The following is a 12,838-nucleotide window of genomic DNA, read 5'->3' on the forward strand; positions in this document are numbered from 1 at the left end:
GAGTTTGAGTCTGTTGACTTGGGTACCTTGAGGGATGGGCATGAGCTTTCCCTGGTCTGACACAGGGATGGCGCTCTGGGAGAACCTTATGTCTGCTTTAGAGCTTACAACCCTTTCTTGGGATACTCCTACCTCTCCTTTCCCACTCCTATCTCCCCCAGCTTTTAGCCCTTAAACAGAAAAGCTGCCCCAGATTCCAGCTGAAAGTGTCTGCTGAGACGCAGGAGGGATTTGGAGACAGCTGGTGCCCAGGGAGCAGAACAGCTGGTCAGCACTGAAATCTCAGAAGGAGCTTGGGTTGCAGACCACAGATTCAGAGAGCTGCTGGACACTTTATGAGGTGCAGTACTAAACCCTGGACCCTGTTTTTTAAACAGACCTCAATTGTGTGTAACTTCTGCTCACTCAGGTAGCACTGCATTACAACTTTGCATTTCTAACTTTTGCACTTTGCAAGAATTTACTGGCTCAAAGTGAATGTGTTATAAGCAGTTTTATTTCGAACACTTTCATTGAGAATATTCTGTGACAGTTAGCCTGCAGGCTTTCAATTCTACTGAAGACGCCTTTGACTTTACTCATATGGCAACAGCCTTCCTGAGAGGCCTAAGACAGATACCTATTGCTATTGTTTTCCATGCAGTCACTTGGAGAAGCTGTCCAAAAAAGTAAGGCATTCACATATGCATTCAGAGATGCGATAGAAAGTGAAATACTCGGTGTGGTTTGTAATTGTGTTTATCTAAGCGCAGCCTCTTCCTGTGTCAGAACAGATTTTTGCAAACAAGAGGGCAATGATTCAGTTCCAGGGGAAGACTGACAAAATAAACCCCAGCTTCTGCTGACCTGATGCAGTGCTGAACCAGTGTCCTACCCTGGGAAAATATTTCCTGCTTCATTTTCATAAATATTTATGTAATTCCTTCTGGGAAACATGTCTTCTTCAGAAAACTGAACATGCTGCTCTCTGACACAAATTTAACTGTTTGTTTACACATGAGAGATTACGGGCGTGTACCCAGCCTTGGATTTTTACAGTCTTATCTCAGGCATTTCTGTCTTAGAGTTCTCCTTCACTCTACTCCTAGGGATCGCATCGTGTCTTGAGCCACAGAGCTTAGTTCTGGCTCTGGAATTTGAACATCCCCGATGCTCTTTGCAGAGCTGTTATTTTGAGCTGCAGAAATAGGGACCAACTGTAATGTTCTGTCTGGAATCACATTTCTGTCCTGCCTAGTTATGCCCTTCCCATTCTAGTTTGAGGCTCCTCTCTAAAAAAAAAAAAACCAAAAAACCCCCATGTAAGCAATTAAACAGAAGATTTCATGGCTAATGAATGTATTTATATTTAGAAACAGACCTAAACACAGTGCTGTGAACTGAAATAGAACTGGCATGCAGTCTTTCGAGTTTGCTTTCTAAGTTTATAGTAGGGATCAGCGACAAAGTTATGCACAAGTTGCCCCAAGAGAACACATATGCTCCCCACCATAACAAACTGAAAAAGGTTGATCCTGCTCTCCTTAACATTTTTTAAGAGAACAGAAAAGTCACTGACCTTGAAGTACAGACTGACAGAGCCTTGTACAAAGCCTTGTATTAGTGCAAAACTGAGCTTTGCTTGCCAACACACTAGTGTTTCACATCCATGAAGTGGTGAACTGTGTTGGGTGCTCCAGAGAAAGCCGTATGGTGGGTGGAAGACATAGTCACAAGAGATGGCAGATGCTAAGCTTGTGCCCAGGATAAAACATGCAAATGAGTATGTGGTACCTAGGTGATGTACTGACCTGTGGATTTTTTATGAAACCTGTTTATCATGCAGAGCAATGACAAAACTTCAAAGCACAAGCTCTGTCAGTCCTACAAGATCTTAGTCTCCTGGTCCTAGCATTCAGCTGCTGTGCCTTCCATTACCCATTTGACCTTCTTGTTGAACATGAGTGTTTACAGATTATATAGATTTATCATTATTTAGTTTCTCTTTTTTTCATCTTTTTCAGTTCAAACTCTGCTGCACACTTTCCAAATGGAGCCAGAGCCGAACAGCTTTTAGCATTTTCTTCACCACTTTGCAAAAGAAACCCCAACAAACGAGGAGGCAGCTACCTGCCCTGGAAGATTTATGAGCTCATCCGGCAAAAAGGGAAGGCAAGGGTGCGAGGAAGATGAGAGAGAGGGAAACGCAATGAACAAGGAAGAATCCACAGGAAACCAGAGAAAGCTTGAAGACGTCCCTCCTAGCCCATAGGTATGTGATATGTGCGTAGTCTCAAACAGGCATTCCAGATTTTTTTTTCTGCTGTGTTGTTGAACACCATCAGTGGTGACAGTGGCTGCTCACTGCTTCGAAGGGGCTGACTTGCTGCTCTCAGAGCTCCTGGCCTTGGTCACTGCCAGAACCATGCTACCAAATGTGTCTCAAGACATCTGCCCTGCTCAGTGAACTCTATCTTACCTCCTGACTTGCTTCCCTGGTGTTTGGGGACGAACAGTGTTGTGTAATGTGTATCGTAACCTTAGTTTCATGCCTGCGTGGGTGTCTTTCTGGCAAGAAAAAGAAAGTTTTGAACCTCATTCTCCCACCTTCCTAGTTGTTGTCTGACAGGCTGTTTGCTAGTGAAGGGGAGGGAGGGTGATGATGGTGGCATATTTTCTGCTTGACAGCCTAAAAAAAACAAAGGAGAAAAAACCCTTCACTCAGTTCATATACAGAAAGCTGTTTGTTTGTTTGTTTTTTTTTTTAACCTGATAATGAATTAGAAGTTTTACAACTTCAAGTTTTGTGTAATGAAGAAAGATAAAAAAAAGAAGGTATTTTTCTGCTCAATTCTGATTATTGCTAGTACCTCTGGAGCTTTTGACCTGTGATTTGGAAACTGGAAGGCTGGATTCCAGTTCCTACTTCATATGCATGTCTCTGAATTATGGATACTTGCTTAGATATACTATGTGGTGTCATTATGGCTGGGTTTTAGTTTAACAGTAGTTTAACATATAAAGTACAGCACTAGCGCAGACTGGATAAAAGGACTGATGTGACTTCTACCATTTGGAGTAATTCACATCACTCACAACTACTGCTGAGCCACCTCCGGCAAGGAAAAAATTGAGCTACAGGGCTTATAAAAAGATTTCTGAATATTAATTACTTTGCCATTGATGGGAACTGTTGGCAACCACTGAGTTTTCAGAATTTTTCCCCAAGGCAGGATTCCCCCAACTTCAAGTTTTTGTTTGTCTCATCCCCACATAGGAAGTGACACTTGCTTGGGTGCTTTGCTTTTTAATCTACCTACTCTCTGGCTGCAGCAATATAGGTACAGATATAGAGGAAAGGCTCATAAATCAGCACAGTATTTCTCATCACCAAAAACTGGTGCATGGTTTTGTTTAATGTGTGGGCTTTTATGACAGCGTTCAAAAGAATTTATGAGTTTAGAAGTAACATTAAATCAATTCCAAGGACAGTGTCGGACTATGTCCAACACTGTCACTAAAACATTATGTAGCATTCTCATTTCTCCAAGGGTTTTGTAGATTCCAACTTTATTATGGGATTCACAGTTGCTTTCAGTCTAAGGGACAGGAAATTGCCACAACCTGCTAGGTGCTTGCAGTTTGGTCAGAGCAGCATGTGCTGGGAGGAAACAGTAGATCCTGGCAGGTTTTTGTCCTATGCTGTGGTAGAGAGGTCTTACCCCTTGAGCCATAACCAGCCAGAAGCAGTTAAGAATAAACCTGAACTTGTGGGCAGCTGGGTTAATGGTAAGAGATTACCTCTAATGTTAACCGGTCCTTGGCTTTATAGCGCAGAAGAGGTTTGTCATGCAAAGCATCCACAGTGCTGCATCACAGATCAGATGTTTTCTTTCCAAAGACCAACAACCTGATCAAAAGAATAAGGACTATGCAAAGGGCAGGCAGAGCTTGAATGTACAACCCGTCATTAAGAAATATCCAATAGCTCTTCTCCTTCCTCTCCTCCCTCTTCTTTTCTTGTCCGATATATGTCCTGATCCCTTAGCAACAAAAATGACTTCACACAGTGGAGGAGGCTATTTGGCTGATCTCAGAGGTGATTCCAGCTTCATGCTGTCGACACGGTCCATTAACTGTTGAGTCTGTGCAGAGGCTCCAGCCATGCTGTTGCATCCACATTCCTGGGCTTGGATTCGTGCCCTTCTTGCCCACAGTCAGTGTGTGCGCACGATCGCTTGGCTGCCCACCCTAGTGCCCATGCAGTAGGATGGCACAGTGCCTGCTCACAGAGGTGGGAAGCCAATTTCACATGGGTACAGATGAGCACTGGAAGTGGATTTAGACTGGCATCCTGCTCAATGCTGCCTATGCCAGTTCCCCAGCTGGAACTGGCCTCTTTTCAATGATAACTTTTTTTTTCTTTTTAAATTTCTAGACTGAATTGATCTGAAAGTGAATTACTGCCTGTTAGCACTAGGAAGAGATTCACAGACAGCACGTGTTTTCCTTTAAGGAGGATCTGTGGCGGGGAATGAGTCAGAAACTGCAAGTCTTTCCCTGTGTGCAGATGCCAGTGTGTCCTCAGTGCCGACTCCCTCAGATGTGATGACTGTACCCACTGTCATGCTATGCCATACGGACAGACGCGTGTTCAGCAAGTGTCTGTCCATGCTGTAGTGGGGAGGGTGATGGAGGCACAAACTGAATGCTGAGCTGCCCTTTTTCAAGGATGCAAAGGGCAAGAGCTGAGATTTATTGACTAGAGCCCCTAAACATCACGGCAAACATGATGCCTTTATACCTCCAAAGATTTGCATCAATCAGCACTTAAATAGTAAGTAATGGGGACACACAGTAACAGAGCAAGGAAACAAAGGAATTGAGCCATCTTAAAAAGAAAGGAAGGATGAGGAAATGAGAATTTATGATTTATCTGTTATTCTAATTACATGGGATTAGAACCAGACTAGAAACATCTGCTGCTCTGATTTTGCTGCTCCTGGGATTCCTCAGCCCTTTCTTCCCAAGTGGAACATTTCAAGTGAGCAGAATCTGTCCTGAAGAAATCCATAAAGCTGTATTCATTACTTAGGTTTTCTGTTTGTGCTGATTTAAAGATTTGGCCGTTTTGATTTTCTTTGGATTAGCTGAGCTCAAGGGAACTCTCCAAAGGAATGTGCCATTGGTTTTCTGTTGGTGGTTTTGTATGTGATGCGATGCATTAAAACTTTCATGCAGGCAGTCATTAATTGTCAAAACCAAAAATACCCCTACACTCCTGTCTGCAATTATCCATAGTGTGCTATATTTGGGACATATTATGGTTTCTATCATTAAGAAGGCCTCCTTGTAATGCCCCATCATGGATAAAACATAGCCACAAAAATGATGCATATGGACAAAATATAAAGTGAAATTACGGGTTTCCATACTGAAATGGAACTACTGATGATGCATATGCCAGACACAAGTGACACACAGAACAGAACTGTTAGTAAACAGAGGGAAAACTATAAATATGCGTAAGACGAGACATCACGCATTGTTTCAAGCAACAAACTTTGTACTAAAAGAAAGAAAAAAGATCACAAATCTAGACAGACAGCACTGCTAAAAGTTATATAGCTGCATGATTCATTCCCCAAAGAAATCAATGTCAGGATGACATTTTTCTTCAGGCAGTACTGGCAACTGCTCGTAATTTGGGTAAACTTTCTCTGCCCTATAAAAACAAACCATCAAACCAAAAGGTAACCACTGAAACAGCTACCACTCAACCAAAAAAACACAGTATTTTAAACAGAGCACAACATAAAACTGCATGAGTCAATCTACCGTAAACTTTCGGCAAATAGGATGTGTCATAGAGATCAGCTTCGGTGTTTCCAAAGAGCATAGGCTTATGCAGCAGGCTTTTTAGAAACAGACTTCGCTCCAAATAGTAATTCCCTGCTTTCAATAAACCCTGACTGGCTGCAACTAGTTATTTCTCCTGATACAGACAGCCAAAATAACTGACTTGTAAACAGAAGCCTATGGAGCTAGATTAATTACAGGGATTACGTATAGTATTCAGAGCTTTTAAAACCAGAAGGGATCATTACGATGATCCCGGCTGGCCTCCTACGTAACGTAAGCCTTGGAATTTCACTGAACGATTCCTGCTCATAGCTACTGGTGGTGATGGGAAGATGTATCATCTCTATTTAACTACTTCAAGTGAGTGAAAACACAAGTACCCCATTCCAGTGGCTAGTTACCCTTGTTTTGTAAGCTGCTGCATCTTCTGCAATCTTTCTTTACTGAAAATAAAGTATATTTAATATGTGTGCCTGTTTAAATAAACAATTGCATTTGAAGTATTTATAACTTTTTATCAATTTAAGGCCCAAATGCCAACTAGTTCAGCATCCTGTATACTAAAAGCCAATTTATGATATTGTGTATTGCAGTTAGAGAGCACCTTTCATCCTGAAGTGTTACACTTCTTACCAGTGAAATTTTTCAGCACACAGCAATACATGTTTCTTGGTTTGCTTTCCGTTAGATAACAGTCCTGAGGTCCACTGTTTCAGCTTGTTGCAGCATATAGTGTTCTTGACAAACTCCACAGCTATTTAAGTTGGAGGCTTTAGTCTTACCACTGTCTTTCATGTAGGGAGGTGGCTGAGATGTTGCCTGGCAGTCCTTAGTGACTTTGATTGTTCTCATTTGATGCTCCTTAATGTCTCTCTTGAGAAAAAACTGAGTTCAGAGATTTGCAACAAAACCTCAACATTTTGCCTTTTAGATGAGACAGCCAGTTTGCTTGATAAAGTAGAGTCATCTCTCCATTATGCATGGGAAGATGATTTAGTTTGCAGATCAACCAGTGCAGTGGTTACAGAGAGAGCTAAGTTGATCCCATGTGAGTCAGTTTAGGTCCAGAAAAGCTAAGGAGTTTACGCACAATACCACAGTATTGTTTATGCAGTTGTTCCAAAGAACAGTTCAGGTCCAGAAGAAGTTGTGCCTGTATTTTTCCTTTGGCTGTGGTATCTCATAACTCTGGAGAGTTGATTCTAATAGATTTCTGCAAAGCATTTGACTTTGTACCTATATGTGGGGGAAACAAATGCCACCATGAATGAGAATAAGAAAGCCAGGTAGCTCTTTTAGTCCCACCTTGTTATACCGGAGAGGCATGTGGCAAGAGTTTGAGAAGGATGCATAATGCAGTTGGGAAAGAGATAGGAGCAACAGAGAATATCCCAAGCTACCTTTCTGTGGAAAGGAGGAAATAGGGTAAAGAGAAAAATATAGGGAAGCTACAGAACTGGAGTGAGCTTCTCCAGTGGGTCTTTGAATGCAAATGAATGAAAAAGCATGACTCCAAGGAAGCAGTTTTGCAGGTGAACATTCAGAAAGACAATGAAGAGTTAAAGATCTGTGATGGAGAAATAGAAAAACTCACATTAACTTCCCTGAGTTTTGTACCAAATCCTTTGTGAATTATATAGCATGGAAAATCAGGTGTTTAAATATGAAGAGCCCAGCCCACCTCTTCACCAGGTTCACTTCAACAGAATGACATAAACTCACAATGGGAACAGGTATATGTAGAAGAACATAAGAATGGACATATCAAAGGTCCTTCCATTCCAAGTGACTGTTTTTCACTTACTTTGGAAAGCAGAAAAAATACAGGGTGAATTCACATGACAAATAATGTGATAAAGATAGTGAGACTTATGCAGAAAGGTTTTGATTGAAGACAATTCTGTGCATTTGCCCAACAATACAATTTTGTGTCCATGAGTGCTTTCATTTTGGCATGGCTCATCAATCTGTATTAAGTTTCATTCAGAAGTTTCTGAGGTTTGCAAAAAGGAGAAATCACAAAGAAGGGTTGTTACATTTAAAGTTGATGAACAGCTTATCTATTATCAACATCCCAACGAGGAAGCAAGGTATAATTTATTCCACCACTGCTGGAGCAAGGCTACATTTTGGATTATTCAGTGAATCATGCTGGAGAGCAATAAAATGGGCCATCATTCTCAGTATTTAGTCAAGTACACAGAATTTTACTAATATGACTTGATTGTTTCTTAAGACAGATAATCTAATAAAAAAGAAAAAGAGTCTAAATGTCAGATCCCAACTACAGAATACATCTGAGTGTCACAAGATCAGAAATTTGGTACTGTTTCTTCAATTGAAAGAATTTTTTTTGAGTCATAGATGTATTTGCTTACCTAAGGGCTTTTCAGGTCTGATGGAAAATTTCTCACTACCTCACTACAACTGTTACAGCTGGTGTCTGTCGGAGAATATGATGAATGTTACCAATAATTCACAGAATCACCTAAAAATCAATTGTTGATATGGCTTTATAGATCCAAATTTTAAAAATTATTATCTTCTCTGCAATTTCCCAGAGCTGGGCTGTGTCTTCCCTGTAGCTTCCTGAGAAAATCTACTATTATCTTCATCAGAGACTGAAACTACATGCTGTTGATAGTCACTTGGGAACTATTAGCATAACCTCTGTTTTTCTGTCCTTTATTTTTGTAATGCTCACTGACTGGAAAAGTGAATAAACATGTAACTGTAAATGGCCAGTTGGAAAATCCAGAACTTTCACAGAAGAGTCATGTGGACGATCACTTGTTCTCCATGTCTCAACTTTGTGGTGGTCTGGGAGGCAAAGAAGACCTTCCTCTGGCAACCTCCAAAGATGAACAAGTTAGAAAAATAGCTGTACTTGGGTATTTTGTTTCCTGACATCAAAGCTTCTTGAGAGAGAAATGTGCTATTACGTGACATTATTCTTTTTTTCTTGCTGTAATAGCTGTGGCAGACACTCAGCATTTGCTTTGCGCATTTAAAATGCTGATTCATTCAGGGAGACCAGACAAGAAACCTGCTGAGGGTTCTGCTCATCCTGAAGTCAGTGGTAGCACTTTTATTGGGATAACCTGGACCGGCAACAGACACCCCATATGTGTGTGTACACTGGAGGAAAGGAGGAAATGTAGGAGGAAATTTTTCTCCAACCTGATGCTCTGTGGTAGGCTGTATTTCATATTGCTTTAATCTTCGGGGTGGTAGCTGGCCTACCTGCACGCCTGGGAGCCTTGACCCATTTCAGCATAAAAGGTTCTTGTTACTTCATCCTAAGAATTTTTAACATCTTTGGTGCTTCCAACAGGGCTATGAAATATGGCTGTGTAGGAGTGTGCGCATACATATGTGGCAGGTCAAAAAGGAGGGAGCTCTTAGTGTAGAAAAAAAAATACATTTCTTTTGTCTCACAAAACTGTTTTCCAGAGATGTTTCCCACCTCTCCCTACCAGAGCTCAGGGAAGTTGTGGCATCTTGCCAGCACCACAAGCCAATGCTGGCGTGCTGGTAGGTCCACTGCAGCCAGCACAGCAGGAGACATTACAGGGATGCTGGAGCTGCTCTCTGGGGAAAGGGGGCTGGGAGAAGCTCCCTCCTTTGCCCCACTCTAGGAGCCCTCTCCACCCCCTCTTCCACCAGTTCTCTCCACTGGCAATAAGGTGGCTGGTAGCTGAGAAAGTTCATCTGGTTTCTCCAGCAGCTGGCTTCTGTGTAGCTATCACAAGCAGACAGTATTGATGTCCCACTGATGATGAAGAGGTGGCTGCATGTGAACAGAGTAGGCTTTCTTTAAAAAATAAATTAGCAACACACACTTGAAACTCATACTTTTTTTTTAGGTGGAAAATCAAGTCCTCTGAAGTTGGGAAATGCCAGATATATGTCTATCTGATCAACCCAAATTCAGCCTGGTGTTTGTGTGTTCTGCTACGATCTTCAGTTGCCTTCATCATGGACTCTTTCTTCCCCAAGGCCCTGATTCATATGAATTTAGATCTGTTTACAAAATCAACACTTTGAAATTAGGAAGTACCAAGCCTGGGGGTTCCCAGTTATCCTTCATTCTGCAACATTGCAGGCCTGCCCTTCTCCATTTCATGCTTAGCCTGAACACAAAGTGTCAAAATTTAGACTATCTGGGCAAATGCAAATGTGTTATTTCTTAACTTCTGAAAGTTTGATTTTGCCAGTGTTGCAATCTCTTAATGCTCTTTCTTTGGTAAGTAATAAACAGTGTAGAAAAATTCCTATTGAATCCAATAATCTGAAAGGATCAGTGATGTGAAATGACTGTGAGCTACCAATACACCATTACTGCACTTAATGGATCAGTTCATCCATTCATATGCACCTGTCACTTTTCAAGTATCTAAGTCAAAGGCTAGTATAAACTCCAAGGCATAGGAAGGAGAAAGGCAAATAATGTGTGGGCTGTAAGCAGAAATTCAGCCTTTGTACCTAACAGTAGAGCAGAATTGTAAGAAAACTGGCAGAAATTTTAAAATCGATAGGAAGATAAAATCTCCAGCCCCAAAACAAATTATGAAGAAGTTTTAAAAAACAACTTCAGCCATAAAGAAGACTAAATATTATAGACACTTTTTTTATTTTCAGTCTTGCACCAGGCTGCTGACCTGAGGCTTGGCAAACCTACCTCTTGGTTTTGGTTTTGTCACTGACCTGCTGCATAACATAAGGAGACCCAGAAATTCAGTGTTTTGCTTAGTTACCAAGTAGGTTTTTATGGCACGTTGTCCATTTCCTACGAATTTTTCTTCATGTGGATGTCTACCCCTAAGATTAATCTAATAATAACAATATATTACAATTTTTCAGCCCTAATTTATTTTCCTTTTCTGCAAAGAATCTTCTTCTGACATTTTGTGTATTGCGGTGCCAGTGGAGGTGAACAGATGCAGTTGAACTGTTAAGATAGAGCCCTTCCCCAAGACATAGTTGAATTGTTAAGACAGAGCCCTTCCCAAATGGCTCTTGTTCATTGTAACATGCTGAGTAATTATGACAAAGTTTTCTGCATCAGCAGTGCTTTGCTGCATCTGAGTGTGTTGACCCCTTCTCAGTAAAAGCTTTTTGACGCAAGTGCCCAAAGGCATGTGACATCCTGTTGTTTGTAACTATAAACCACTGGTTAAAAGTGACTTGAGTTTTAAGAAGATATTACTGTAAAATATTTCTTTGTCTGAAGCAGTATGGCACTTGACAACCTGACAACTAAATGTGCCTAAGCATTTTGATATATTTGAGTATTAAAGAAACAGCATAGTGCAGCCATAGGGAAAATTGTTAGGAGTTTTTTTGTTCACTAGACTATCCTCAGCTGTTTCATTTGTTATTTCAGCAAAATGAGTGCACCCCTGTGTTATTTTGGGGATACATCCACTCCTGGAGCTGGGTGCAGAACACGCACAAAGCACTCAGGCTATTGCACTTATGCTGTGTAAAAGAGATGAGGCTTTACCCAGATTCTTGCCTGATGCTTCAAAGCAACTCTTACAAATTGTGTCTTTAGTCCCTTCAGCGGGCATGTTTGGCACAAGACCAAAGTGGGTAGTTTCCTTACTTGGAGAAACATATACTGTGGCAAGAGAGGTAGCACTGCTTCCAGTGCATGTAATAGGTACCACATGCAAAAAATCTCTGCGTGACTTTTACGAAGCCAGCATTTAAAGTGAAGTTGGCTCTGAAGTGAAATCCCCTTAGGAAGTGCAGGTGGAAAGCCTGTGACACCTTTATTCTGCCTAATTGAGGGAAATAAAACCTTTTAATCGTCGGTCCAGTATCACAGCTGGCTGATTTCACAGACTGTCAAGGATGGATTGATGTGTTCAGCCTTGAACAACCCTTGCTTGTCAGCTTTATTATCTGTTTTGCTCTTACTTTCAGTTTTCCCTTAGCTAAAAAGAAGATGAGTGGAAAAAATTGATTAGTTATTAAGGTGTCTCTTTCTATCTTGGAGAGGTCATATAAAAATTTCTCAAGTGATTCCACTTCCCTGAATACCTCTAGTAGACTGTCCAGTGAACTAGGAGTCCAATAGGAAACAAGAGCAGGTTTAGATAAATTTGTTTTCAGTTTGATACTCTTCAGCCTCTCAAGCTTATATGTTAAACAAAAAATATGAGTCAATCCTGATACAGTTAAAACACAGCAGCATAGTCTGTGCACCCGGCCAGCTTCTTCATACCCTGTCCTCAACAGTTTTACCTGTGGTGCTACCTCTGTTATTTGCAGCATATTCTTTTATTTTTTTTTAAACACTATGCATATTTTATTAGTTTATTCAAAATTATTTGCCAGTAACTACTACCACTAACTTTTGTGGTAATTCAAACCTTGCAGGCCAAACATATGAAAAAGACTGTGTCAGTAAGGTCTCTGTAAGTTTGATCAAAGCCTGCTAAAAGTGAACTTGTAGAGCAGTTTGGTCAGGAGCTGAGTTGGAGAAAACACTGTACTTTTTCCAGCAGGCTGCCATTCCAGTATATGAAGAACTGGATGACCTCTCTTGGGAAAAGAAAGGTAAGTTTCAGCATGCTATATTATGCAACAGGTTTGCTACATTATATAATGGTTTTACCCTAAAAATGAGCACTTTTAAAAATAATTCATGGAATGAGATTGAAGCACAAGAGTTGATAGATGCAGCATTATGGATGAAAGGAGCAGGTCTGTCTGCAGGCACTTCATTTCACTCAGGAAGTAAATATTAAAACCACGTGAATGGGTAATTAAGTGTGCTGTAGTATTTTAATATGCTATGGGTGTTCTTATTCTGATATTCCTATGGATAAGATGGACTACACAGAAAAAAAAAGAAAATCATTGTCAAAATGTGGTTTAGTGGATGCCATTGAAAGTAGGATTTTTTTTTTAGATATGATTGCTATTGTTTATCAGTACTTAACAGCTTAATAGGAGAGGAGATGATAAAATGTTGGTATACTTGCTT

This window comes from Haliaeetus leucocephalus, unplaced genomic scaffold, assembly GCF_000737465.1.
Source record: "Haliaeetus leucocephalus isolate CR32 unplaced genomic scaffold, Haliaeetus_leucocephalus-4.0 Scaffold555, whole genome shotgun sequence".
In the NCBI taxonomy this organism is placed as follows: Eukaryota; Metazoa; Chordata; class Aves; order Accipitriformes; family Accipitridae; genus Haliaeetus; species Haliaeetus leucocephalus.